At 43.8% G+C, this 26,756-nt stretch overlaps 1 protein-coding gene, 1 long non-coding RNA gene and 1 pseudogene across 4 annotated transcripts in view; all 3 read left to right on the forward strand.

The window, feature by feature from the left end:
• LHFPL3 (LHFPL tetraspan subfamily member 3) overlaps window positions 1-26,756 on the forward strand; it is a 584,503-nt gene that overhangs the window by 453,639 nt on the left and 104,108 nt on the right. The gene's annotated exons all lie outside the window — the stretch shown is intronic.
• The window catches only part of LOC121028854 (uncharacterized), a 43,448-nt gene that overhangs the window by 10,635 nt on the left and 6,057 nt on the right, over window positions 1-26,756 (forward strand). The window lies entirely within an intron of this gene.
• Window positions 3,569-5,079, forward strand: LOC121028849 (40S ribosomal protein SA-like; annotated as a pseudogene).

Raw genomic sequence — 26,756 nt, forward strand, 5'->3', positions numbered from 1 at the left:
TCCCCGGTCTCTCCTGTCACAGAAGTGGGGCCCGCCTTCCATCCTAAGCAAATCCCTCTGCATGTATGTGGACCACAGCCACACTGCATGCTACAGAACCTTCCAGTATCCATTTGCCCCACTACCTCTCCTCACCCTCTCCCAGCACACTTCCCATCAGCACTGAAATGTGCTCAAGTCTGATAACGTGAAAATAAAAACCTTTTCTTAACCCTACAAACCCCCAGGTCTACCCCCTTTCTTCACCAGGAAGCTTCTGGCCAGTTACTTGCAGGTTCTGTCTCCTCAACTGTGGGTTGTCTTCTGGCTTATTACACTTTCACCAGTGTCACCACCAAGGGACCTCTGTGCCATTAAATATAAAGAACACTGTTTGGTCCGTAGCCTTTTCTCCTTCTCTGCAGGACTTGACACCAATAACCACTCCTTCCTGCCTAAAGCACTGTCTTCTTTTGGCTTCCATGATACCATATTCTTCTTCTTCTCCTTCCTGAAAATTTATTCTGCTTTGAGGGACTCTCTTTCCCTGCCTGCCCCTTAAATGTTGATGTTCTTTGTGTTTCAATTACTGAAACTGTTTTAGTGATCTATTATTACAGAACAAACTACCCAAAATTTAGCAGCATAGAGCAACCATTCTATGACGTTCATAATATTGTGGGTCAGGAATTCGAGCAGGGCCTTGCAGGGCAATTCTTCTGCTCCATGTGGCATCTACTGGGGTCACTCCGTGATAGTCAGCTAGTGACTGGGCTGGAAGTTCTAAGGTGTGTTCCCCACATGCCTGGCACTTGGCCGGGATAACCAGCAAGCTGGCATGCCCTCCGTCCTCAGGTAGTCTTGGACTTCTCCACGGGGTCTCTCCAGCAAGACTGTTGGTCATCTTGCAAGGCAGGTCAGTGATCCAATAACAAGTGGTCTAAGATATAGGAAGAGAAAGCTGCCAGTTTCTCAGAACCTGAGCCTAGAATCTGGCACAGCATTACTTTTGCCTTGTTCTATTGGGCAGCTAGTCATAAGCCCACCCAAATTCAAGGGGAGGACATATAAACCTCACCTCTCAATGGGAAGAGAGATCCAAGACTTTGGGGTCATCTTCAATCCACTGCAGCCCCCTCCTCGACAAAGCAGTCTCTGCACAGCCATCATCTTTCTTCTGACTTACTGTAATGCCTTTCTAACTGGTCTCCCTGCTCCTGTGTTGCCCTTTCCATCCCATCATCCACAATGTAGCCAGAGAGACCTTTCCATAATGCATATCACATCACATCACTGTGCTGACCAAACCACTTTAGCAGCTTCCCACTGCCATAACTAAACTCCTTAGCATAGCATGGCCAATTGGTCCTTTGTGATTTGTCACTTGTGACACTGTCACCTTCACTTCTCACCACTTCTTACACTCTCAGCCCTACATTATCGATGTCCCCAAGCCTGTCATGCTCTCTTTTATCTTCATGCCTCTATACATTCTTTCCCTTTGGAATACCCTTTGACCCAGCACTCGTCATGCCCCACATCCCATGAGTGAGCGCAAGCACATGCGTGCGCACACACACACATTTTTCCACTCTCAGTCTCCTTCAGATCTTGGCTTTAGACAAGTGATTCTCACAGTGTGGTCCCAGAGAAAGCAGCAACAGCATCAACTGGGAACTTGTTAGAAATAAACCTTCTCAGGGCGCCTGGGTGGCTCAGTCGGTTGAGCAGCCTACTTCAGCTCAAGTCATGATCTTGCGGTTTGTGGGTTTAAGCCCCACGTCGCGCTCTGTGCTGACAGCTCAGAGCCTGGAGCTTGCTTGGGATTCTGTGTCTCCTTCTCTCTCTGCTCCTCCTCCCCGCCCCCCCCCACACACACACACTCTGTCTCTCTCTCAAAAATAAACATAATAAATAAATAAATGCACATTCTCAGGCCCAAGACCTACTGAATCAAAAATTCTAGAGATTCCAGAAATCTGTATTTTGACAGTCTCCTGATTCAGTCAACTGATTCTAGTGCATGCTAAAGTCTGAGAGGCACTAGTTTAGACATTTTCCCCAGGCAGCTTTCCCTGACCTCTCTACCCAACTACTGGGATAGGAATCACTCCTGTATATTTCCACAGTACCCCCTCCCCCGATTACATCCCTGTCACAGGGTACTATAATTGCCTACTTACTTGCCTAATCCTAATGGCCCCTCTCTGAGTCCACATGAGCAGGGACTGTATCTTACGTGTTACTGTATCCTTAGCACCTGCATAACGCCTGCTGTGGCAGTAGCTCAATAAGTAATAGTGAAGCCTGTATGCATCCCACTCTTCTATCAATGTAGACTATAAACACCAAACACAAGAGATCTAATGCATTGAGGATACTGGTAATCAGCAGCTGGTATCAGGCCTCAAGTAAATGCTTTGATCCTCACGTAACAGAGAGGAGACACTTGAGTAGATAACAGTGCCTGCAAAAGATTTTAGTAAAACCCCAGAAGGGAAAGATGTGCACTGTTGAATCAACCTAAAAACCCTGAAAATGGACCATCTGACTGTAGTCCTGAAGTCAGATAAACCAAGCTCATCATCTTCCCATTTCTGCATGGCCAGTTCCTTCCTTGTTTGCATTTTAATACACTATCTGTGTTTCACTGGAGTTTTTAAAATGCCACTGCATCTTTGGAAATTTGGCAGAAAAGAAGAATCTGGGTCGCACAACTGTGAAATCTGAATAAGGTATAATTAATATGTCCATCAACTTTCACAGAAGTGATGCTAGTTTGCAAACTATTCATTAATTCCGAACAATAACAGCAACTGGTTACAATGCAGACACCAAGCTGAGGAAGAGAGGTTCAGTGTGGTGTTGACCTGGAGAGCTATTGGTGGTGCGTAGGAATGACCCGCTTCTACTTGTTCATGGAGAGATGTGACTATTTAAGAATTCGGGGTCAGAATTATGAGAGTGGAAGTATAATTACTCCAGTCCTTTTAAATCCTACCTTGTGAGGGACGCCGAGGTGGCTCAGTTGGTTGAGTGTCTGACTCTTGATTTTGACCCTGATCTCAGCACCAAGCCTGCTTGGGATTCTCTCTCTCCCTCTCCTCTCCCCTCTCTCTCTCACATGCACGTGTTCTTGCTCTCTCTCAAAATAAATAAATAAAAACCTTTAAAGAATTAAATATTACCAGACTCATGAAAAATATGTCGCAGATCGCTAGGGAACTTGGGAAAATGAGCCCTTTTCTTCGGAAATAAAACGTCACAATGGCTACATCTGAAAATCAGGAGAGACCTGATTTCGATTCCCACATCCTAACTAGCTCCTTGGCCTATTTAACATTTCTGTACCTCATCTGCAAAATGTGCTAATAATACCTCTTTAGAATATTGTTTTGAGGATTAAATAAGATAATGCACATTTCTGCTCAACAGGCAGGTAACATGCCAAATAGCTATCATTTCTATTCTATCTCGTCAGAATTAGCGATATCAAAAACCAAGTGGACTGCCTTTCCGTGCTACCCAGAGAGGGGTCCATACAGCATTGTTCTGCATTCCTGTCACAACTTAAAGGGAAACTTTCATGATGTCCGGAGCCCTTGATGTCCTACAAATGCAAGGAGGAGGATGTCCTTAAATTCCCCGCAGCGGGAACCCACCTAGGTGGCATCAACCTTGACTTCCAAATGGAACAGTACATATACAAGAGGAAAAGTGGTGGCAGCTACATGGTAAATCTGAAGAGAACCTGGGAGAAGCTTCTGCTGGCAGCTCGTGCCATTGCTGCCATTGAAACCCCAGCTGATGTCAGTGTCACATCATCCAGGAGTACTGGCCAGGGAGCTGTGCTGAGGTTTGCTGCTGCGGTTGCTGCTGCTGCTGCTGGAGCCACTCCTATTGTTGGCCACTTCACTTCTGGAACCTTCTTCACTAACCCAGATCCAGGCAGCCTTCCGGGAGCCGAGACTTCTGGTGGTAACCGATCCCAGGGCTGACCGCCAGCCTCTCACCGAGGCGTCTTCCGTTCACCTGCGTCCCATCGCTCTGTGTCACAGACTCGCCTCTGCCCTCTTTGGGCGCTGCCAGCCGTTGCAACAACGGGGGAGCTCGCTCGGTGGGTCCGACGTGGCTGCTGGCCCGGGAAGTTCTGCGCGCGCGGCTCCCTTTCCGTGAACACCCACGGGAGGTCCTGCCCGATCTCTGCTTCTACAGAGATCCTGAAGCATCGAAGAGGAAGAGCAGGCCGCTGCTGAAAAGGCCGTGACCAAGGAGGAATTTCAGGGTGAATGGACTGCTCCCGCTCCTGAGTTCACAGCTACTCAACCCCAAGTCGCAGACTGGTCTGCAGGCGTGCGGGGCCCTCGGGGCCCAATTCAGCAGTTCCCCCACTGAAGACTTGAGCGCTCATCCTGCCCCTGAAGACTGGTGTGCGGCTCCCACTGCTCAGGCCACCGAACGGGCAGGAGCAACCACTGAGTCATCTTCAGCCGCTCTGGCACAAAGGCAAACAAAATGGAAATGAGATTGACCGGAAATAAACCGTTTCTAAAATAAAACCACAACAACCAAGTGGACTGTGGAAAACAGCATGTGGCTCCTCAAGAAGTTAAAAATGAAACTATCATATACTCTAACTACCCTACTGCTAGGGGTATATCCAGTAGAATTGAAAGCAGGGTTTTTTTGTTTTTGTTTTTTTTTAAAGAAAAATGGAGTTTATTATAAATGCGATATACTGAAAGCGCTAAGGGAGTTACACAGACTGAGTTACAGAACTATAAAAATCCAATAAAGGGAACCAATTGGATCACGGCCCCAAGGCCACAGTCATTTGCCCTCCATTCAGACCCTCAAAGGAAATTCTGCAACTTTCATCAGTTCCAAGAGGAGCCAGGGCTGCCTCCTCTGAAGAGCCTTCTCTGAATCCCTCCTCTTCACAAATTACTCTTCCTAAACCTCTTTCTCTGAATTTTCATATATTTTCAGATCTGTCCTGTACCTCATTACAACCAAATTCCTGTTTCTGTCTTATGCCCCGTCCCCCCCCCCCCCCACCGAGACAATGGTGTCTTTTCAGGGAAGCACATGTACCTAATCTGTGTTTATATCTACAAGTGTGCTATTAAAAAATGGTGAATCTCAGCTTCCTCATCAATAAAATGGGGATAATATCTACTCACACTGCTTCACAGGTGTATGCGAGGGATTCCATGAGATAACGACGTAAAGTCCACTGTACAGGGCTATGCAAATAGATGACAGGTGCAGTCAGGCAATATTTACTCAATGAGAGATTCTATCATGTCCCTTGAGCTAGGATTCTGTTATTTATTGCTGAAATTAACAATTCAGGGCACTGAATAGTAGGAATATACCAGAACAGTGGTTCTCCATCTCGGCTGCATATCAGAATCACCTGGGGAGCTTTTAAAATCCAGTGCCCAGGCCATACTCCAAGTCAATGAAGTCATAATATCTGGAGATGGGGTCCAGGCATCAGCACCTTTATAAAAACTTCTCGGTGGTTCAATGAAGCTGCAATGGTTGAAGAGCCCTACACTACAGAACAGTTGCTCAGGAGCAGTGGTTCCCAAAACTGTTCCCCAAACCAAAGCCTCATTGTGGTGGGTTTTGTGAACCAAATGATTCCCAGGCCTTTCCTCAGACCTACTGAATCAGAATCTCCGAGGAGGTAGGACTCCAGGTTTTTGTTACTGTTTTTGTTTTTATGATTTATTGTCAAGTTAGCTATCAACTTGGTGTTGGGGGTAGATTCCCGTGATTCATTGGAAAGCAGGGTCTTAAAGAGGTATTTGCACACTTATGTCATAACAGTATTATTCACAAAAGCAAAGAGGTGGAAGCAGCCTGGGTGTTTATTAATGGATGAATAGGTAAGATATGGTATATACATACGATGGAATTTTACCCCTAAAAAGGAAGGGAATCCTGTCACATGCTACAGTGTGAGTGCACCTGGAGAACATTACACTAAGAGAATGAGCCAGTCACAAAAAAGATAAATACTTCACGATCCCATTTACATGACACTGCTGAAGTCATCAAATTCATAGAAGCAGAAAGTAGAATGTTGGCTTCCAGGACTGGGTGGCGGGAGAAATGGGGAGTTGTTGTTTCATAGATATGGAACTTCAATTTTGCAAGATGAAAATGTTCTGAAAATCTGTCACACAGCAATGTGAATATACTTAACACTATTGAATGGTATACTTAAAAATGGTTAAGATGGTGGACACCTGGATGGCTCCGTGGGTTAAGTGTCAGCTCTTGATTTCAGCTCAGGTCGTGATCTCACGGTTTGTGAGATCGAGCCCCACATCAGGCTCTGTGCTGAGTGTGGAGTCTGCTTGGGATTCTCTCTCTCCCTCTCTCTCTTTCTCTCTGCCTCACTCTCTCTCAAAATAAATAAATAAACATTAAACAAGAAAATTTAAAAAATCATTAGAATTGTAAATTTTAGGTTGTTTTTACCACATTTTATAAGTATTTTAAAAAAATTTTTTTTGATGTTTATTTTTGAGAGAGACAGAGACAGAGCACAAGCATGGGAGGGGCAGAGAGAGAGGGAGATACAGAATCCTAAGCAGCCTCCAGGCTCTGAGCTCTCAGCACAGAGTCCTACACAGGGCTCAAACTCATGAACCTCAAGATCATGACCTGAGCCAAAGTCAGAAGCTCAGCTGACTGAGCCACCCAGATGCCCAACACATTTAAAAAATTTTTAATAAACATGATGAGCCCTATTCCCTTCCTTTGTTCCCACTAATGCCATGTACTCCTGCCCTTCTCACCACTCTGTCTCAATCCCCTTTGCTTCCTCCTCCCCCTACTTCCCTACCTGCCCTTTAGGTGTCCAGATTCCTTAGGGTTCTGTCCTCAGCTGTCCTCTCTTCCTGTTCTCACACTGCCAAGGATTTCAGCCACTCCTCCAGCTTTACCAGCCACTTACATGTTGATGGCTCTTCACTGCTCTATCCCAAGTCTCTGAAACAGGACTGGAGCTTAGTAGGCATTCAATAAATACATGTAAGTAAACGAATATCTAGATCTCTAGCCCCTACCCAGCTTGATCTACTGTCTGAACACCTCCAGCTAACTGTCCTACATTTCTTTCAAGTTCAACATACCCAACATTTAATTTATTGAACCTCTTCTAGGGAGAACAAAGAATTTTCTCCCTGTGATCTTGCTTAATATCGTCCTCAAGGGGCACCTGGGTGGCTCAGTTGGTTAAGCGTCCAACTCCTAGTTTGGGCTCAGGTCATGACCTCATGGTTGGTGAGTTCAAGCCCAGCATCAGGCTATCCACTGACGGCATGGAGCCTGCTTGGTATTCTCTCTCTATCCCTGTCTGTACTCCCTGCTCATGTGTGTGCATGCTCATGCTCTCTCAAAATAAATAAACTTAAAATTAAATATATATTTTTTTAATTTATATATGCATACACACACACACGCGCGCGCACACACACACACACCCCTCAAGTCTCCTAGCCTGCTTTTACTAAATATCAAAATCCTGCTGATCTTAAACTGGAAATGTCTAGAGAATCTGGCCACTTCTGTCCTTCCCCAGGGCCTCATCTTCTTTCAACTGGACCATTGTAGCTTTCTCCTTGTCTGTGTTTGCTCCTCCAAGAAGTTCTCCATGCTAGTGCTAGTTTTTGTTTTTCTTTTTTTCTAAAAGACAAATCTCATTATGTAGTGTATGTTGCTTAAGCTTTAACCCCACTGGCATGTCCATAGATTCCCATCTCCTACAGACTTAATTCCACAAGCATTGGTTGGCCAACAATGCCTCTGTGTTCTGGCCCCCACCTGCTCTGACAGTCTTTCCTCTCTGACCCCAAATCCCCCCACTCACAGACACACTTCCCCTCACGTACTGGGCCTCTATAATTCTGTGTCTGTGTCCATGCCAGACCCTCTCTGTGGACAGACTCTCCTCACCTTCCCTACCCTCACCTTCTCTTCTTGGAAACAACTCATGCTCCATAGGTGTTCAGTGAACAGTCAGCAAGGAGCAATATAGTTGGATGGAAACAATTTCACTTTGAAAATTTTCCCACCTCAGCTCAATGGTCCATATCCAGCTTAGCTACTGGTTATAGACTAAAATGTTTATATAAAATTCACCTATCCATAGAGAAAGATATAAGGGCAGGGAGTGGAAGCTTTCTTTAACTGGCAGTATTTAGAATGAAAATAGTCAATTTTAGGGGCACCCGGGTGGCTCAGTTGGTTAAGCTCAGATTGTGATCTCATCGTTCATGGGTTTGAGCCCCATCTGCTGACAGCTCAGAGCCTGGAGCCTTCTTTGGATTCTGTGTCTCCTTTTCTCTCTGCCCTTCTCTGCTCATGTTCTGTCTCTGTCTGTCTGTCTGTCTGTATGTCTCTCTCTCAGAAATAAACATTAAAAATATATAAAAATAGCCAATTTTATCAAAGTCAAAGTAGCATAATGGCTAGGAGCTGAACTTTGCAATTATCCATAGCTGGGTTGCTGTCTGTTCAGCCTCCTTACCTGTCAAATAAGCATAACATTTACCTCATACTGTTATCAAATTTTGGATGAGATAATATATAAAATGATTGCCCTAATACCTTGTATAATGTAATACTTAATAAATGCAGCTATTATTATCATAGAATCAACTTTCTCAATCTGCTACTGAGGCATGGGTTATCCCTAACATGCCTCATTAATATCTCTAGTGCCACCGTATAATTCCTTGTAGGCAGGGGAGTAAGAGGGATTGAAATAATAGGTGCCATCCTGAACAACATAAGATGACAGTTCCCGGTCTTGGGGGGTAAGACTACTCTGTGTATGGGGTGGGATGGGAGTGGGAGAGTTCCATACAAACCTTGAAGAAAAGATTTATGTACCTAATAATGTTGTTACATATGGTTAATGCAATCTAATTCTGCTCGTTTGTTCTAATTATACAATTAAGTTTAATTACCCAGATCATACGAATGCATTTGTATTATTAGAAAATAACTTTTAAAGAGACACTGTAATATATTTACCGAAAGCCCAGCTTTGTTCAGAATCAATAAGACAGTCCTAGAAAATTCTCTTACCGGGCACCTGGGTGGCTCAGTCAGTTGAGTGTCCAACTCTTGGTCTCAGCTTAGGTCTTGATCTCAAGGTTATGAGTTCAAGCCCCGTGGTAGACTCTGTGCTGGGCATGAAGCCTACTTAAAAAAACAAAAACAAGGGCGCCTGGGTGGCGCAGTCGGTTAAGCGTCCAGCTTCAGCCAGGTCACGATCTCGCGGTCCGTGAGTTCGAGCCCCGCGTCAGGCTCTGGGCTGATGGCTCGGAGCCTAGAGCCTGTTTCCAATTCTGTGTCTCCCTCTCTCTTTGCCCCTCCCCCGTTCATGCTCTGTCTCTCTGTCCCAAAAATAAATAAAAACGTTGAAAAAAAATTAAAAAAAAACAAAAACATTCTCTTATCATGCCCCGTGTATGACTAGGCTCAGTTACAATCTTTAATTATTCTGCTGCAGCCTGCTATTGCAAGCCACTGACCTTCATGCTTTGTTTGGTTGTCTCTTAAAATTTTTTTTAACGTTTATTTATTATTGAAAGAGAGATGCAAAGCATGAGCAGGGGAGGGGCAGAGAGAGGGGGAAACACAGAATGTGAAGCAAGCTCCGGGCTCTGAGCTGTCAGCACAGAGCCCGACGTAGGGCTTGAACCCACAAACCGAAAGATCATGACGTGAGCTGAAGTCAGACGCTTAACTGACTGAGCCACCCAGGTGCCCCTGTTTTGTTGTCCTTTAAATGTTTTCATCCCCGGACAGTGAGACAGAAGTCCTTCCACTTCTCAAATGAGCTTGTTCTCACAGTTGCTTTGGGAACCACTGAGAAACACTCCTAGCATCATCCCGAGGCCTCGTGTTATCCAGACAATGCTCTCAGCCCTTCAGGTACAGGAAAGTCTTGCGAGTGCTTTCAGTGTATTTTGGGCGACTTGTTGAAACACAGCAGCTGTGAGGCCCCAAATTAATGTTAGCTCGTTCCCAGTGTAGCCACGTGTTCTGAAACAATAGAAAGCATAGGATAGATATAGCATAGGATAGATAGGATAGATATGGAGATATGCTATCTCCAATAGATTGGAGATGCTCATCATCCTTACGGTCTTTCTCATTGAATTTTTTAAACCCTGCACCATGCAGCCTATCCCTAGTAATGCTTTTATAAATCGTGTGTAGTACCATAGGCAGAGTAGGAATCGTATCTCTTTATTCACACGTGGAAGAAAACGTAATTCCTCCATGAAGAGTGTTCCCAGCAGATTTCCTGGTTCTGTTCTTATAGTCTCTGACACATGATGTGGGCCAACTAATTTATAGTCTGATAAGCAGAACAGAATCACCTACAGCCCAACTTTTAGAGAGCTCAGCATGTATCAAGGGATATGAACAGACTATTCAAGACCGTGTTCTCCAGAAGGCATCGACACCCTCCATCCCGAATCCTGTGAGCTACAGCTCTTCAGACTGATTCCTCCGTTAACTTAGCTCATCCTCTTCACACACCATTTCACATCTTATCCTTTCAATCTATTGTAGGGCTTCATCCAAGGGGACTATAAAAACCTTTTTCTGTTACGTTTGCTCTCTCACTATTGAGAAAGCGTGCAGTGGTCTATTTTGTGCCTAAATTATACATGTAAGAAGACAGACTGAATCCAGTTTTCAAAGTCTAAAGCTTTCTCACTGGCTAAGGCTGGTCAATACCTTGACTTTCTTGTTTTTTTTTTTTAACAAGAGGGCAAGGCTGTCTTCTCCCTGCCTTCCTCCTGTGAATGCCCTGAGAATTGCTGAAGCCAGAGAGAAAGATGCTACTGGAACATTTGCAGCATATGACCATTCATGGACAAGGACATGGGTTCCTGAGGTGTTGGTTATAGTGTCCTTTAAGTCACACTTGCTGCTCCCACTGTCTTTCTCTTCACCTTCATTCATTCTCTGTCTCATCCTTCCACAAGATTGTAGGAGTTGTGGTTAAAGTCAGAGGCAGGGAAAAAATTAGGTATAGCCATGGGGCACCTTGAGGGGCTCAGTTGGTTAACCCTCTAACTTTGGCTCAGGTCATGATCTCACGGTTTCTAAGCTCAAGCCCCGCATCGGGCTCCCTGCTGTCATCATGGAGCTCATGGGATCCTCTGTCTCTCTCTCTCTCTCTCTCTCTCTCTCTCAAAAATAAACATTAAAAAATATTTATTAAAAAAATTATAGTCAGAATTGTCCTTGAAAATCCCTTTAGGAAAGCACCACATTTCTCTATGTCCAACATATCAACTTTTCATTCCACCATCGTGGTAAACAATTGTTGATTCTTGGTTGAGCACCATTCTTGCATTTATGGACTATGTCTTTTAAAAAAAATAATACCTTGAAGGGCGCTTGGGTGGTTCAATCGGTTAAGCATCTGACTCTTGATTTCGGTTGGAGTCATGATCTCACAATTCATTAGTTTGGCCCGAGTCTGTCCCCATGCTTATAGTGCAGAGCCTGCTTGGATTCTCTCCCTCTCTGCCCCTCCCCTGCTTGCACTCTCTCTCTCCCTTTCTCAAAAATAAATAAACTTGGGGCGCCTGGCTGGCTCAGTCGGTTAAGCATCTGACTTCAACTCAGGTCATGATCTCACAGTTCATGGGTTCAAGCCCCGAATCGGGTTGTGCTGATAGCTCAGAGCCTGGAGCCTGCTTCAGATCCTGTGTCTCCCTCTCTGTCTCTGCCCCTTCCCCACTTGTGCTCTGTCTGTCTCTGTCTCAAAAATAAACATTTAAAAAATTAAATAAACTAAAAAAATAATGCCTTTAAACTCTAGAACACACAACATGGCAAGATGCTTACAGAATGGAAAGTAAAGGGAAATTGAGACGGTCCAAATGAAGATAAATTCACAGCCCCTATCACATGCCCACTGACAGCTTGCCTCCCCTAACTGTAATGGAGGTCATTAATCAACCTGCACTCCTTAAATTCTCTCTCTCTCCCTCTTTTACATACACACTCTCTCCCTCCCTCACTCACTCACTCTCTCTCTCATACTACAGCTAATGAGTACATGGTGTACTTGGTAAATGTATAGAGAGAACCTAGGTCAGTCCTGAAGACAGAGGTAAGGGAATAAGTCAGTTTTCAGGCTTGAATAAGTCAGTAAAGTCCAATGGATCCCTGGAGTTGAGAGAAATGCTAATGGTGAATTTTTTAATTTCATTGGGTTTCTGGGGTTTTCCATGTTCCAACCAACCTTCAACTCTGCACAGGAAGCCACCATGAGGAAAAGAAAATTAACAGAGCAACCTAGATTCAAGGTGCATGTCCCACTACCCAACCTACCAGAAGAAACTTTGGTTCCTATCAGGCATCAATCATTCTTTCCCCATATGGATTTTCTGCTAAATCCATATGTACTTTAAAAATTGTTTGCACACCTTAAAGAGTAGTAGGAAAACAGAAGAATTACCTGGTGTAGCCATCCACCCATAAGCTTTGTTTCTCTCCATTAGTATCAGCCCTGTGGCTAACCTAGATGTTTTTGAGAGAATTCCTCTCCGTAGGCATCTTAATGGAGGAGTGAAGTCTTTAATAAGAGTCTTTCTCAACATTCATATTGGTTGTAGGCCCTAACTTTTTCTAGGAGTTTTTCTAGAAGAGAGATTTCCTAGATAATGGGGGCACTACACTAACACTATATAGTATAGAATTTGCCAGCCAACCAAATCTGTCTCTGGGTTTCTGAATGTTCTGATTTATCCTATTTTTCTATATTCAAAACTGCCTTACAGGACAAGAAGAAAGCTGGTGACAACATCGCTGAGTAGCATAAACCAAACGGACCCATGTGTTTGCAGGGCTCTGTGCTCTAGCCTGACTGCCTGGTCGCTTCCAAAAGCAATTTCTGAAGCTTTAATTGTGGGTCCTCATAGCCTGGCCTGTTCACCACCCAAGACAATTCTCCCCACAATTTTCCAGATCTTCTTGTATGTAACTAAAATCAGGATGTCTCGTGAGTAGCCTTTTGGCTCCCTGCAAACAGATTCACACATCCCACTGTTGTCCCCACAGGGAGAGACTGCTTCCATACAATGCTCAGCCCATCTCGATCCTGCCTCCTATCTGAAAACCTTCCCAGCATTGCCTGGCCTGGCATTGCATGTCCCCTTTCTGGAATTTGCTGATGCTTTTTTTTTGGTACCATCAGTGTCCTGTTTAGTCCTGGTATAAGGACCACTCTCCCCAACCAGATTATAAAGCACCTGTGAACAAAACCAGATCATTTCTTCCTTTTGAAGCCCGTGGTGCCTACAAGAGGCTATTGTAATCTCAGTTATTATCTGATTATGTCAGGATGCCCAGCCCATCTTCTATACCTTACCCTCCTGAAATATGTTAAATAGGACATTCTAATGCACTGAAATTCACACTTTATCGGTTGCTAGACGACCAGATTTCTAGTCATTTGTGACTTTGAACCAGTCACATAACCTTTTGGAGCTTCATTTCTGTGTGTACAAAATGAATATATTATGTAACTCTCTACTTGCCAGATTCAAACGAGAAAGGGTAAGCAAAAGCAATTCATATCTAAAAATACTATTTAGATGTGTGGTTCTATTATCAAGCTGTTTGATCTTTCTATATGTCGTTGACATAAATGAAAAGCGTGAATAGAACATCTTGAACTTTCTGGAAGACATTCCATAAATTTTAGACTTTCTCATTGTTTTTCGGTGATTAATATTCTGTGATTACCTCCACAACTGCCCCCTTTTTTCTTCATAATTATTGTTGGTGTAATTGGAACTGTCTTTCTGAGCTGATTCCTTTCCAGTAACCAAGCTGTCACCACTATAATCTGATCTGAGGAAGGGGAGGGGTCATTGGCTTAGACTTCCGTGGTTTCAGGAAACTTTCTGTTTGTTCACAAAACAAACACAGAAGTACAAAGGAAATTTCAAAACGCTGGGAACGAAGCCTGTAGGCAACATTTTATTGACAGGGCTAATTCTGGCACAATTAAAAAAAGAGTTTAATTAAGTCAGAGATAGAGCATTTTCCCCTCAGTGTTATCCCTGCCCTCTTTCCTCCCTCCACAGGCAGGGGCTTGCTGCCTCCAGCCATCCAAAGGGTAGAGAGATACACAGGTAGACACCCCAGGAAGGAGAATGGATAGAATGCTTTGGAAAGTGTGCCCCCAGCCTCGTCATTAGCTAGCATGCTGGCAAACTATGTTTTGGGGGGATTCTTCAATGGTTTTTTTTTTTAATCTGAGATACCTCTTTATGACCAGCTTCTTCCCTGGAAGCCACAACATGTCGCTCTCCCATCTGAATCCAAAAATTGCTAGAATTCTCTGAGTCCAAACTCTAGTTCAGATGACTTCATCACCTCCGTCACGGGTACTTATTTCAGTTCACTTGACATGGTACTATCCATGACTAAATAGCTTTTTCACTTTTGGCTCTTACCGTTCTTCTAGACTCCAATATCAAAAGAATTCTGCTGCCTCTGGGGAAGAAGGCACATGGCTGTATAAAATGCCCTCTGGAGAGCAAACCCAAGCACTTTGTTCTGTACCTTGTTTTTACTACTGTAACTTTACCCCTTCATTTACTAGACAAGGAAGATCTATTCTGTTTTTCCCATATTCCGTAACTTATAGAGCAGAAAAATAAGGTGATCCATATATACGCTGCAAGAGTGTGGACAGCTGGTAGGCCCAATTCTGCAGCCACTTATATTTAAGGACATAAACTGCTTTGGAAAGCATCTGACTGTGCAAAGAGGGACATGTGACCAAAAGATGCAGATCTCCCAGCTATCCTGTGAGCTGACCATTCGTCTGTATCAGATCCTGCTATTTGCTGGCAGTTATAAGACGCAGTCAGCTACACAACTGGATAGTAAATGAAGCATGTAGGTTTACATTACCGCTCGGAAAAAAGGGAGAAAACAGAGGAAAGAGAGGGAAATGTCTGTCATAGAAAACTAAGTATTTCAACCAAAATGAAAATAAACAAATAGACTAGCGTTGGGAGCGCCTGGAGGCTCACTGGGTTAAGCGACTGACTCTTGATTTCAGCTCAGGTCCGTAATCTCACGGTTTGTGAGATTGAGCCCCGCATTGGCACAGAGCCCGCTGATTCTCTCTCTCTCCCTCTCTCTCTCTGCCCCTCCCATACTTGTACTCTCTCTCAAAATAAATAAACTTTTTTTAAAAAAGACTAACGTTGTTATAGGAAAGGAGATGTAGAAAGTTGGTTATTCATTGTGAAGAAATTTAGTAAGCACTCAGATGATATTCCTTTCTCTAGATCTACGAAGAAGTTGGTGTTGAAAAAGCAATATTATCAAGGATAGTAATATATCAGGATGAAAATCAATAGCAGCCACAAAAACGGTCATAAATTTTTTCAAAATAATGATTGGAACTCACACTTACAGAATTATAACTGTCACCAGAGTGGCCAAGAACCAACTAGGTGGCCCTGCATCTTCACTGACTGGACAGGAGTAGAGTTAGGCTTGGTTTGGTTTTTTAACACATTGTCTCCAATGAAGTGACCTTGTCCCTACCTGTGAAAGATGACAGAGCTGCCAACTTTTCTTTTTTAAATGTTGATTTATTTATTTTGAGAGAGGGAGAGAGAGAATCCCACACAGGCTCCACACTGTCAGGGCAGAGCCCATTATGGGGCTCGATCTCACAACCATGGGATCATGACGTGAGCTAAAAATCCAGTCGGACACTCAACTGAATGAGCCACCCAGGTGCCCCTACAGAGCTACCAACTTGAATATGATAGAAATCTGACCTCATAAAAGCATTTGATTCTCCTAAACTGTTTATGTTATCTCCTTTAGGAGAATGTGAAATCCAAAGAAACTGGTGGTGGAGAGAGTGCTGATTTATAGGCTTTTAGATCCATTAATATAAAATCAAAATTAGCCTAAGGCATTAGAAGTCAATGTGGGGTCTAAGATGTCTGGCACAGTTGGGAAGGAACCATAAAGGGACCGATTCTGTTTTGTGAGTTGGGTGTTGTCCACACAGGTGCTCCCACATTGTGAATTCACTGAACTCACACGTGTGGTATGCATACTTTTCTCTATATACTGCAAAAATAGAATACACATATTTCAGTAAAGCATTTATTTTAAAAAGCCTTTGCATTCTCTCGCCAGATCCACTCTAAATAGCCAACAGACTTGGGGGAGGTCAATTGAACCCTGGTTTCTTCTGCAAAATGAGAAGGTGGCCCAGATGATCCCAGCCCTGAAGCTTCTCAGTGCCGTCATCATTGGCACATGATGAATGCATAGCATTGATATTCTGGCTATTAGTGACTTGAATAATAATCAGAACATGAGCAAAGTTTCCATAGGCCTTCCCAGAAAAGGCAGTGAACTGAAAGGCTCTGTAAATTTGCTGTGTGGGGAATGATGTAGAATAATTGGAACTTTAGGACTCATGTCAATAGCAAAGAAGTAGAACTAGGATGGCTGTCCGTGTGGGCCCCTATTTTAAAAGCAGATGTTCATCACACAGCTAGTGATGTGTGTGGTCACATCAAATTCAAGAGCCAATGTTTCTGTAATAGTTTCTTCTCCATAGTAGCTGCTGGAAATTATGATTCTGCTAAAATATGCTCCGAGAACGTCCAACCAATCCTGCAGTTCGGTGTGCCAAGCCATTCCTTTCCTTCCTTATTTAATATAAAGTGAATTTAAAGGTGATCTGTACAGTGGTTGATTGGCAGCTGGGGAGAGTCAGCATCTCTGTCATCAGTGAGAAGTTGCCAATCACATCATATGTTAGACGAGGAAAGTCCAGGGCCTAGGCTAGAGGGCATTTGCTGGGCTGATAGGAGAAATTACTGTGACTTCCATTTGATGAGAAAATAGCTATACCTAAATTCCTGTGGGCTTTTCCTACAATTTGAGTTTCTCGGAAGGCAAAATATATTCAGCAGAACAGAGAAGGGAAAAATAAATGACTTTGATAGTCCACTGCACAATCAAACTAGGTAGTCAGCACCTGGATAATAGAGCCATGGGGAAATTCCTAAAATCTTATGATCCTTTTCTAAAGTCTTTAATGTCCATTAGAGACTGATCACCTGATTCTACAAAGCCACCTGCCTTCATTCCCCTGAAAACCATTCTGGAAAACCAGGCCAGACATGCTCTCTGATGGCCATTCCTCTTCTGAAGCCTAAGAATAATCCTTTGGTACAAACATAGAAGCGTATTATTTAGTCTTCCAGGAAACATGAAGGGAACCAATGAAATGAAGGAAATGCAAATCATGAGCTGTCACATAAGATCCTAATTACCATAATTTGACCCGCCTCCTTCCCCCTGCCGGAAAGTCAGCCTTCTGGATGAGAGGGAGCCAAACCAGCTAGATAACAGCCTTCTGTTCTCTCTCCCCAACCCTCCCCTGCTTGCTTTCTTCCTCTCTTCCTTAAATGATGTTCATTAAGACAGCAATTCTTCTAACAGTTTGTAAGCCTCAATTGTATTCATGAAAGCTTTGCATGACTTGATAAAATGAGTTAAAGAAAAGGAATAGGAGTTGCAGTGGGGGGGGGGGGGGGCGGGGGGAGGGGGGTGGTAAGCAGATACATGCTGTCTCTTTATTCCCCAAAGCAACTGTCAGTCTCAGAATATTTTCCTAGAACCTGCCAGAAATCTCTCTGGACTCATCCCTGTTCAATACAAGGGCAGTAAATTTAAAAGGTCCAGGTCTTCCTTAGTATGGTTTTAGAAAGTATTAATAATTCAGAAAAGGGCCAATTCAGATCCTGCGTGTCTACTCACATCAGTAACACCATGCCTCCCACCCCCACACAGCTCCTAAAATATTCCTGTTTCTTAGATTGCTCGCAGCGTTGCTTTGTCCCTGACTTCTAAACTATTTGAGGTAAGTCAACGTGGCGTCGCTACTTATATTTATGGTAGTAAATGAGCCAGGCTGGGAGACATGCAAAAGATGTTAACTTCATGCCTATTAGAATTCACCTAAAACATGCCCATTAAAATCTGGATCTAAAAAGCACACCCCTGCCCGCATTGGTGCTGAGCTTTCTGCTTTTTGCTGTGACAAGTGCTGCGGAACTGGGCCTACTGTCACCCTTCAGTTCATGTATGGGATGTGATGGCATGTTTCAATGACAGCTTTAAATCCACTTGCCGAGGCTTCAATAGTGCGGCCCCAATTTAGGACTCAAGCCCATTATTAAATCACAAAGCACACAGCTCTGTGATACTATGTGCCCCTGACAGAGTGGAGGGACAATTCCACTGACCTTTTGTATTTTATAGCATTTGACCACATGGGCTGCTGTAGTTTCAACCAGTGTAGAGGTAAGATATAATTTAATAAAACAACTCACATGCTTCAAAGGAGCAAAAATGTCTTGGAGAAGCTGGCCCCCTTCTTAGTATTGGTGTGGGGGCTGCTCATCAAGGAAGGCCAGGAATACTCCAAGCCACTGGAGATAGAGAGTAAAAGATCAGCAGGCCACGTGGGAAGGTCATGAAGTCAGTAAGCAAAGGGAGGAATTCATATGATATTGGGAGTTAGAGGCAAATCTATATTCTATATTCAGGTGAATTGTGACAAGAGGGAGAAGCAGCTAGTCGAGTGAGAATAAGGAGGCCAAGCTGGAGTCAGGGACTACAAATCAGCAGGAAGGACATGGTGGGAAACATAGATAAGCAGATAGATCACTTTGGGTGCTTCGGCAGCGAGTACCAGAAACTTCAACTCAAGGTGGCTTAAACAATAAGGGCATTTTTTGGCAAGGATAACTGGAAGTCCAAAGGTAGGAGAAGCTTCAGGTTTGACTGACCACCCTCCCCGCCCCCCCACCCACCCTGCCCTGGCCATTTATTTCATCAAGGACTGAGCTTTTTTCCATCTCTCAGCTCAAATGACAACCATGGTGGGTTACCCAATGGCTGCAAGTAGCATTTGGGCTTACATGCTTTCCTCCTCACATCCAGGGAAAGCGAAGGAGTGAGTCTTAGAAGCTGTCCTTGAAGAATGAGAAGAAACCTTCCCCAAAGCCCCTGCAAACCTCTCATAACCTCTCATTGGCCTGAATTATGTCTTATCTCCCTTTCTGAACCATTTACAACCAGGTTAAGATTGTTTTGATTGGCAAAAGTCCATTCCGGGAACAAGAAAACAGGGTCAGGTTTGCCTAACTTAATGGGTATCATGGAGGAGAGATAGCTAGCTAATCAAAGTCAGCTTCTTCCTGAGAAAGAGAAAAAGGATGTGCACACTGTGTGAATAGCTATAATAATCATTCATGCCGTTCACCAAGTATTTCTGGCTTCCCACCTTCCTGGCACATGATGGGATCTTACTTCCCTGAGACCATGAGACTCGTTTCAGTCATCGGGAGTGAGCAGAAGTGACACGTGTCACTGCGCAGCCAGACACTTTAATGGCCAATGTGAAGCCTCCAGACCCGTCTTTAATTCTGCTTGGGAGACCCGTGATTGCTCAGGATGGCATTGTTGCTTCAGTATATATCCCAAACGAGGAGACCTGAAGTAGAGCCCCACAGAGCAGAACCCATGATGGAGATGAACAAGAAGTAAACCTTTGTTGGTAAAACCCACTAAGATTTTTTTTTTTTTTTTTACCCCAGTGTATCTTAGTCTATCCTTGATGCCATGAACGGCACACAGAGCAACAGCTGAGGTTAGTGTTACAGGATGTTTTACCTCAGTACTTGGAGTTCTTTGTCTCGCCGCTTTGAAGAATGAAGAGGTGGACACGAAATGAGCGGCAAGCAAAAGTTTATTAGAGTATAAGATCAGAAAGGAGGAATAGTAGGAAAGCTCTCTTTAGAGAGAAGGGACATTCGAGAGTGAATGCCGGCAGCTATAGGCAAGGGTCCTTGTTTTATAAGGTTCTGGCCGCCCCCCCTTCCTTGCCCTCCCTCCTTGTTTCTTCTCAGGTTCTACCCTTACTAGCTGGATAGCTCTAGGTGCTGGGTTGTCCATTCCTCACTGGCTCACTTCCATTGTATGAGGGGTGGTATATGACCATACCATTCTTTGTGGATCAGAGGTTGTATGGTCTACTACTTACTTTTAGTTAGGTCTTTTGTCAAATTCCTGAGGGAAACCTGAGGGGGAGTAGGTGGTATCTGTTATATTCTTAAGAGGGACCTTACACTCGAGAGGGTTTCCTATCGTCAGACCTTCCCAGCATTATTCCAAAATATGTCTTTCCCCACCCAGGGACCTCAGGTCCTAATCCTTTCTCTCTCTGCCTATTTTATCCTATATTTTTCCTATCATCTTAGCACTTGACATCTTGTCCTAGGTAGGGAGGCCAGGTAAGGTGGACCGCAGTCACCTCACACAGGACCCCAGTCACATATCAGGTAGAGGTGGCCTGGTCAGAAGGAGCAAGTATATACTCAAGCCAGAAAAAAGAAAAGTTTTCCTGAGAATCCCCTCCTATCCACAGAGCTGCCACTATGGTTCTTGTCCTCAAGAGAAACGAAAAAAATTATTCCTAATTTGTCCTTTTAAAGAATCTAATGATCTTTAAAAAAAAAGAGTCTAATGATGTTAAGGGCAAAAATACATGCCTTGCATATAACAAATAAAAAGGAAACAACTTTCTATTGAATTTTTTTTTATTTTTTTATGTTTATTTTTGAGAGATAAAGCACGTGAGGGGGGAGGGGGCAGAGAGGGAGACAGGATCCAAAGCAGGCTCCGTGATGATAGCAGAGAGCCCAATGCGGGGCTTGAACTGATGAACTGTGAGATCATGACCTGAGCCGAAGTCAGATGCTCAACCAACTGAGCCACCCAGGTGCCTCTACTGAATTTTTAAAATTAATTAGTCCATAATTTGGAAAAAAGAGTTACCCAGATCAAGGAAATCTGAATTCTTGTAAACAATTATTTAAGATCAGAACTGTATTTATGGAAAAAATAACCTACAAAGGAAATAAAAATGTTAAGTCTCACACTCATTGAAATAAATTTTAGTTTTTGAAATGCATTTGAAATATGAAGGTTATCACTAATTGGTATGTATCTATAACTACACATAGGCAATGTTTATTGCTCTGATGTATAGTCTTCCAAAACATTATAGTTCAGTACAATTTCATTTTACAATTGGCTTTTTTATTCAGATATGATTGACATAATATTGTGTAAATTTAAGGTATACAGTGTGTTGATTTGATACATTTCTCTATTGTAACATGACCACCACTGTAGTGTTAGTGAATATTTCTATCATGCCATATAATTATCATTTCATTTTTGTGGTAGGAACATTTGAGATCTAGTCTCTTGGCAATATAATATTATTGTCTATAATCACATGCTGTGCCTTATATCTCCAGGACTATGTACTGGTTGTAAATTTATACCCTTAAAATCTCCCCGATTCCCCCATCTACCCAGTCCCTGCTAACCATCTTTCTACTCTTAACTGCCTTTTTTCTACAATGACAGCATTTTCTAAAGTATAAACAAGTAGCCATAATATAAATTATCCTAGAACCAAGAATGATCAGTGCTGCTAAGTCTCTGAATATTTTGTGAGTTTTTACAGCCCAGTTCTCAAATGAAAATGAAACAGAAAAAGTCTCATTTTTTTTAGTGATTAATAGTTAAAATACCTCTCCCATATATTCACCCATATTTTCTTTCTCAAAAAATCTTTAAAAGCCAACTTCTGTCTTTGCTACTGCTTTTGGGGGATTGGCTCTGACCTGGGTATATGGTAAAAATTTTCTAACAACCTCCACAAAAACACACTGTAGGGAATTCCTTGGTATAATCTGAAAATGATTTGGAGGAAGTTGTGTTTTTCTTTTTCCTCCCTGAGAGTAACATTGAAGATTCAGTAGGGTTTTTCCCCTGTAGATAATTTTTATTACTGCATTCAAAAACATCCTGTGTGGTTGTCAAGAGTTTGCAGAGCAGAATGCCGGGTAATTTTGATTAGGTCATAATCTTCAAAATAGGGTACAATTGCCTAGTGACAGGATGCTCGTTTTTCAATTCTTTTTTTTTTTTTTTTTTTGCCCCTGTTTTAAAATGCAGTCATAATTCCCTGTGTGAGAGCTATTTTTACTATCCTCCTTTCAGAGATGAAAACACAAAGGCACAGAAATTGTTCTCAGGTTGTGTGCTGGCTTTTGCCAGGGCACTGGTCCAGGAACCAGAAGGTCTGGGCTCTGGGCTTGGGTCCTGGCTGGCTCACGGTCAAGCCAGCAAAGTCTGCATGGGAGTGAGTCTCAGACATTTACTGACAGCAAAGGTGTGCGGCACATTTACATTTGGGTAGCCATGCCAGCCTCACCTGGAGAAGAGACTCCCTTTCCTCTGATAAATGACCCTTCCAGGTCTGGCTGCTCCCCATGGACTGGTGAAGTGCAAGCACTGCCCATGCCCCACCCAGTGCAGAGAAGAAAACATGCCAAAGCCCCCAGGCCCTGGCCTCCCTCTTCCATGGCACAGTGGGGGAGGAGTGGGCTCTTCTAGGACTGCCCTTGGCACTGATGATCTGGGCATTTAGACCCCACCGCCCCACCCCAGGAGCTGCAAGCAGACACTCTGACAAAAGAGCCTGCTGTGCAAGGGAGGCGTGGGCATCTCTCCTAATGATTTCCCTCATGCTGTCCTTCCCACACACTCTGCCCTGAAGCACCTCGCTCTCCTTTTGCTTTTACCTTGATTAACGCCCCTCATAAGTTTGCCTTCCCACGACTCACCCCGCAGCTGCTGCCCCGGCATGCATGCGCTGTCTTGATCTTCCGGAGTTGTTTTCTATCTTCTTTCTTGGCAATCGCGTTGGCATCCTTCTTCCTCCTGACCCAAAGCCAGTAGGGGCCGGAGTCTCCTGTTCTGCTCTTCAGGTGACCTTCCTTCTTGCCAGACTCCAGCTCTAGCTTTTGTCCTTTATTGCTGTTCCCTTTGAAAACCTACCTCATTGATAATTGAGCTTACGTTTCAGCTTGCCTGATATACTTCTCTTTATTTGAAAGGCAAAAAGGCAAAATGGACTTTAAGTATGACTGTTGAAGGGAGTTTCTGTGAGCTTCCCAAGAGGCCTCAAGGTCTCTGGGATTTGTATGTGTGTGATGGGCTCAGGCTTCATTCCCTCCTCCTGCCTATCCAACCACTCCTTGCCAGGGTCCTTCCAGGCTCCTCATCCTCAAGCCTCTCCTACCCTCCCTCTCTTTCTTCTGCCTTCCTTAACTTCATCTATTCCTATTGTTTTTAATTTTTTTTTTAACATTTATTTATTATTTTTGGGGCAGAGAGAGACAGAGCATGAACGGGGGAGGGGCAGAGAGAGAGGGAGACACAGAATCGGAAACAGGCTCCAGGCTCTGAGCCATCAGCCCAGAGCCCGACGCGGGGCTCGAACTCACGGACCACGAGATCGTGACCTGGCTGAAGTCGGACGCTTAACCGACTGCGCCACCCAGGCGCCCCTATTCCTATTGTTTTTAATGTTTGTTTATTTTTGAGAGAGAGAGAGAGCACAAGTGATGGTGGGGAAGGGAGGAGGAAGGAAGAGGGGGAGGGGAGAGGGGCAGAGAGAAAGGGGGACAGAGGATCGGGGCTCGAACTCATGAACTGGGAAATCATCCCCTGAAGTCGAAGTGGGACACTTAACCGACTGAGCCACCCAGGCGCCCCTCTACTCCTTCCCTTTTAACCACTCTTAACCAGCAACACTGACCACAGCTACTGTTTTTATTTTTCATTGTGAAATAATTTTTTTCTGATGATAATATGGTCTCTTCTCATCTGAGAAATACATTCTCTTTTGTTAGAATGATATCGAGCCTATGACTTGCAAAGTAATAACCCTGGCATTATTGGGTTCACAGAAGAATGTAAGCTCTGTGAGGGCAAGGATTTTTGTTGTTTAACTGCTTTATCTGGAGCCTAAGGAACAGGCCCTGACATGTAGCAGGCATTCAATTCCTGTTTTTTGAATGATTGAGTGAATAAGTAAATACAATATATCCTTCTTTCTGGGGCTCCTTTTTCTTACAAATGACCCCCGCATTGGCCACAACCATTCTTGTCTCCAAACCCTATTTCCAACTGCCAAATGCAGGATGCCTTAGAACAACACAGACACCTCAAATTCACCCTGTCTATAATGAACAAATTGTCCCTTTATCTCCCCACACCTTTGCCCCGCCGCTATCATCAGCCTACCCACCCAAACACCTCTTGGAATACTCCTCAATGATCAAGTTCCTTTCCTTGCTAACCAGGGAGACAGCATGAGAAGGAGGAGCTGGGGCAGGGGTAAGTGTTGAGATGATAGAGTTTCTATACACAGCCCCAACTCTGTTACCAAAACCAGGGAGTAGACAGGAAGCAAGAGTGTAATAGAAGCTCCAGATAGGTTCTGAAGGACCCAGAGCAGACAAAACCCTGGCTTAGCTTCCCTTTATGAGACTACCAGCCTCACACAGAAATCCACATAATCCAGCACCTGAGCCACAGGTTAGAAAAAACTGAGGGAGGTGACCAGGCAGATGAGCCTAAAAAGGTCTCTGGTTTCCCAAGAGCTGCTCCAGGGGCCTCGGAAGTTCCTGCTAGACCCAGAGGGGACCAGAGAGGTTCTGAAAAAAACAGCGTCCAGGCAGAGCCTTGGGATCTGGACAAAGAGGCCACAAGAGTGTGAGGACTTGGAATTGGAAGGATATAGCTGAAATAGTGAATGCAAGCAGCTGGTGACCCAGTCGCCAAACATGACTGGGTACACTGCAGGAACACCAGTACAAAGCACCCAGGCCCCAGGACCAGTGCAGCCCAGCTAGGGCCCTCACAACGGGGACCAGCCCAGACCCAGTAAGGCCTCTCCCATCACCATGAGAACAGATCGGCTTTCCTCTACAGAAGGGTTTCAACTTACGATGGTGTGGCTTACCGTGTTTTGGCTTTACAATGATGCGAGAGTGATATTCATTCAGGAGAAACTGTACTTCAAATTTTGATCTTTTCCCAAGGCTTGTGACATGTGGGACAATCCTCTCTCCTGCTGCTAGGTGGGGCAGCGAACTGTAGCTCCCAGTCAGCTATGGGACCACGAGGATGAATAACCGGTACACTTACACCACCCTTCTGTTTTTCACTTTCAGTGCAATATTCAGTAAATTACACGGGTTATTCAACAGTTTATTATAAAATAGGCTGTGTTAGATGATTAGGCCCAACTGTAGGCTAATGTAAGTGTTCTGAGCATGTGTCAGTTTGGCTAAGCTGAGCTGTGATGTTTGGTAGGTTAGGTGTGTTAAATGTACTTTCAACTTTTCATGTTTTCTACTTAAAATGCATTTATCAGGGCATAACCCCACTGTAAGTCAAGGACAATCTGTAGACTCATAAAACAAGAGGTTAGAGAGCAGGGTACAGAGGAAAGACCCTGAAAGTCTGCGTCTAACCAGAAGAGGTAGAGTTAGCCTGACAGGATGTATGGAAGAGTGGAATTTCTTTAGTTGGTACTAAGGTGTTTCTTTCACATGTATTTTTTTCTCCCTTACCATTGGCTGAGAGCTATCAAAAATGAACAACTGATTATAGACAATTAAAAAAGCTGTGATTTTTTTTTTTTGAAATTTGAGTTGTAGTAGTACATTTTTGACACTGCTATACAAAAATCATCACTATTAATCTCACCCCCAGTCCGGCCCTTTGCCACCATCTAGAAGTAGACTAGAACGTGCAGACTACAGTTGGCCCTCAAACAACATGGGTTTGAACTGTGCGGGTCCACTTATACACGCATTTTTTCCCCAAAATACAGTACTATAAATGTATTTTCTCTTCCTCATGATTTTCTTAATAACTTTTTTTAGTTTTATTGCAAGAATACAGTATATAATACATACAACATACAAAATATGCTAATCAAGTATTTATGTTATCAGTAAGGTTTCTTGTCAATAGGAGGCTATTAGTAGTTAAGTTTTAGGGGAGTCAAAATTTATACAGATTTTCAGCTGTGCAGGGGGTGAGCGCCCTAAACCCCTACGTTGCTCAAGCATCAGCTTATATCTCCAAAACCGTCTCACATGGATGTCCCATTCTTCCATCCCCAGTGTCAATGCTGAGATTCACTTTGGCCATCTCTTACCTAGATGGTGTGACAGAACTCTGTCTCCCCTCTTTCCAACCCATCCTCATTCACATGGCTCCCCAGCTTTCAAATCTATGATGGTGCCCCATGACTAATGGGTGATGTTCAAACTCCATGTTCAATCTTGTCCTAGAAGCCCCTTCCTAATCTAGTCCTAGTCTAGCCTGCCCTACTACAGTACCCCCTCTTTCACACATTGCAAGTTCAAGCAACAACTATTTACCATTCCTAGAATAGACCAAGTGCTTTCCCTCCACTAATTTCTGCACTTGCTATTTCCCCCACTCAGGGTGACCTTTCTTCGTTTGTGGATCACATTGCTAAACTTACAGTTCCAAGGCCATGGCCATATGTGCCAACATCATTATTAGCCTTTATTACATTGTATCATGATCTTCAGTTTGCATATCTAACCCCACACTTGAATTAAACTCCTAAAGGTCAGGAACCATATGTGGATTAATCTTTATAGCCACACGTTTCTACCATGCTCACTCCTTCCACCCTACTTACCTTAACAGAGGGACAGCTGACCTATTCACAAATCAGAACTCCT

Source organism: Herpailurus yagouaroundi, unplaced genomic scaffold (assembly GCF_014898765.1).
Source record: "Herpailurus yagouaroundi ecotype Mexico unplaced genomic scaffold, PumYag 100, whole genome shotgun sequence".
Taxonomy (NCBI): domain Eukaryota; kingdom Metazoa; phylum Chordata; class Mammalia; order Carnivora; family Felidae; genus Herpailurus; species Herpailurus yagouaroundi.